Source organism: Panicum virgatum, chromosome 3K (genome assembly GCF_016808335.1).
Source record: "Panicum virgatum strain AP13 chromosome 3K, P.virgatum_v5, whole genome shotgun sequence".
Classification (NCBI taxonomy): Eukaryota; Viridiplantae; Streptophyta; class Magnoliopsida; order Poales; family Poaceae; genus Panicum; species Panicum virgatum.
The window spans coordinates 10533807-10537610 of NC_053138.1; positions in this window are offsets into that span (position 1 = coordinate 10533807).

The window sequence follows — 3804 nt, forward strand, 5'->3', positions numbered from 1 at the left end:
CTCTCGCCACCGTGCGCCGCCGCCTGCTGTCGCCAGCGTCGCCGCCGCACCACCGATCCGCTCAAAGCCGTCGGATCTGGATTCGACGATCTAGATCGGGTCTGACCCGTGTCAACTCAGCCTCTTACCGGTCAACCCTAGGTAGTTTTGCAGAAGAGCAACTAAGTTTTATCGTAATCAACCCGCGATCCACTCCAGTTCAAAAATAATTACAAAAGAGCCCTTTATTTTATGTTTTGACCCCTGGACTATTCTAAAATAGAACCCGCCGTCCAGGAGCTGGAGTTTTGCACACTAGCCCCCGAATTTAGGGTTTAATTATGTTTTAGTCCTCGTTTTCTTCACCCAGAGCCCCTGTTCTTTCAAAACTTTTACAAATAAGCCCCTGGAACCATGTTTTAGCCATAACTTTTTCGTTTTAGCTCCGTTTTCATCAATTCTTGCGCTCACATGATCCTTGCAATGTGTACAATAGCCTTATCACTTTGTTATACTCTGTGAGCACATATTGTTGTGTCTTACAAATCTGTTATGTTAGTCCTTAACCCTTTTGTTAATCGCGACTAAATCCCTAACTCACCGTTTATCCCATAGTTTCCACGTCCTAGCTCTGTTTTTCGTGTTTTTTTTGCACTCTGTTAACCATAGCAGCGAGCCTTATCCGTTAGTACGCTCTTTTAAAGCTTTTCTTTTTTTGGTGTATTGTTCTTAGTTGTATTTTCTTGTTTGCTTTGTATGTTGCCCAATGATCACTTCGAGTAGAAGGACCGCTGTTCAAAGCTTAAAGATCAAGTTTCCCAAGTGAGCAAGAGCTGAAGAGTAGTAAGAGTAGCTTTTCATTGGAGAAAGGCAAGTGACCCTAACCATTCTTCTATCTATGCTTATTTATGATAATATTATAAATTAATTAGAACATGGAGAACCACCCAAGAAAACAGTACAACCACAATACTACATGGCTCTGGTCTTGGTTGATTAATTAGAGACTCTAGCTTGTGACAATCTTACCGAAAGGGCAAGAGGGGATGCATCGATGGGGTATAGCTCGGTCCTCTTGGTGCAATGATTTTGTTTATGGTCCTTTGCTAAGGTACCACCTCATTAGAAAGTGTTATGACCACTTTGGCATGAAACCTTAGCGGATTGTCATAGGTTAGGGAATCTTTGTAAAGGCCTTGTAGCGTCCCTATGCAGTCATACCTAAGGAAGTGTGATATGGTGCCTGGCCCGCACTTGCATGGTTGGGTTTAAAGTTCTTTGAACTTCTACGCGAATTGTGAGTAAAGTGTACAATATCTGCAAAGTGTAAAACTAATATATTAGCCGTGCTTACGGTTAAGAGCAGCTTGGACCCTCACATGATTAATAAATTTAAAGATGGATTTAAATCATATTCTGATTATTTCTTGTGGCGTTGCTGAGTACCAACTATAAGTGTACTCACCCTTGCTTACTGCTGCTTAGACGAAGAAGGTATATGATGAAGTTTATTGAAGATGTAGATGAGTTCTAGGGGTACGCAACCTCCGGTCGATTGCCTGTGAAGTTTGGAGTCTTTGGTTCCAGGATAAGCTGTATAACTCTGATAGACTTTTAATTGTTGTATTTCTCTTTTTCGTGATACTATTACTAATTATTCACCTATAAAGTCACTATATGTATGAAACTTTGACACTGGCATACATATAGTTATACATTCGGTTTTGTCCTTAAAATCGGGTGTGACAAAAACTATCACTGCAGCATGAAGAAAAAAAGAGATTGTTCCTTTGAAATTATAGCACCTCAGGGAAAACCAACAACATTGACACTCAAATTAAATAGTATAAATCAAGTGAGATACCTGCATTAAAGTATGAATGGAAATATATTTAAGTCTGTAAAATATCCCTAAAATTAATATTTTTTGGTTCTTCTGCCAGTGGGCGTCTTTGTTAGGTTTGGACAACATCCATATAGTAGAACGCGAAACACCTCTGGATAAGGCAACATATAGATGTCCGTGGGAGAAAACTCATTCTGGAAGATAAATCTCAACATTCGGGATAGTTTGACCCTGAGCTTTGTTTATAGTCATTGCAAAACTAAGACTTACTGGAAATTGTTTCCTCTTGAACTTGAAAGGTAGTGAAATATCCTCCGATGGAGATAAGGATATCCTTGGTATAAAAACATGCATTCCAGCAGGCTGTCCATTTACAATTTGATAACAATTGTATTGTCCTCAAACGCTTTTACTACCAGCCGAGTTCCATTGCAAAGTCCGTTATAAGGATTCAGATTTCAAAGGAGTATGACAAGACAAGTCAAGTCTGTTGACAACCAAAATTGGTAGGGACCGGTCTGACCGGTATATTCAGGCGGTCTTACCGGTCGACGCGTATGTGGTTGGTCTAGCACGACCAACCGGTCTGACCGGTGGGTCTGACCGGTCCAAGTAGAGTCCGAGTACAACTAAAATTTTTCATAAATTTAGATCTTATAATAGGATTTCTTGCAGGGCAAGACCACCCACCCTATAAATATAAAGGGTCACGGCCGATTGAGGCATCCAATCGATCAAAATACAAAACAAATCTACTATTTTATTGCCTTTACTTTTATCTCTCAACCCTAGCTTTTCCAACCCCATTATCCTATGTTCTTTCTTCGTCTCCACGACGTCTGAAGGTGTTCTAGGTGGCATGCCGATCCTAGAACACCCCTACGTGCGCCTGCCCTAACGGGGTCCCTCCCGGGCTAGTGTTCGTTGGATCTCGCCGCTTCACCACGGCGACCGGTCTGACCGGTCCCTCTGACTGATCTAACTACCCTACGCAGGAGGCGCTGCATCGAGCTCCACCTCGCACCATGCGACCGTGCGCAATCGTGTGTTGGCCCTAGATTGGCACCAACATATTTTGGCGACTCCGCTGGGATGAAAGATCTTGGTTAACAAAAACTGATCTAATCTACCTCAAGAAGACGGGATCAACTGGCAACGTCCACACGGAGTACATCATCCTGACAACTGAGGAGCATCTTCCAGAAGATATTTGCCAATTGCTGGAGGAGCGCAAGAAGAAGCGCAATGAAGAAGATCTGAAAGCGGCGCTTGCAAGTATCAAGGTTGATCGATATGGCAAGGTCACTAAAATCAAGGAGATCGACTTCACCTTCACTTCTGCGGATGCATCTGAGGTAACACCCCCTGTAAGCGAAACATCTACTGGTGTTACCATGGAGCAAGTCAAAAATTTGTTCGCTGAGCGAGATGTGCGATTAGTTGATTTAATTACTGAAAAGATGATGATGATATTAGCCGGTAAACAGCCAGTAATTGATGACACATTGCCTGTTTCTACTGTTAAATCTACTGACATCCCTGTCTCTCAACCATCGATAACTTTACCGGCGAGTCAACCGTCGTATGGAATGCCGATGAATTATTTCAATGGTCAAACAGTAACGCCAACAAATGCGTTGGTGGCTCAGCAAACATATTCTGATCCATTTACAAGCATTCATGGTCAGCTGGCTTCCGCCGAACGTATGAGTTAGAAAATTCTACGCCACCATATTCTACTCATACTTATAACATGCCACCAGTACCCCCAGAGGTATTATGCCACAATTCAGTCCTATCACAGACGAGATGTTTGACCGATACGTGCAGTGATGGCAAAATAGGCAGCAACCGGTCGGACCGATCTAACAAACTGGTCAGACTGGTTCACCTCCACCGGTCAGACCGGTCGTATTGACCGGTCAGACCTGTTCCCCCGGTCATGCGACATCAAACCAGCAGATCGTGTCTACCTCCTC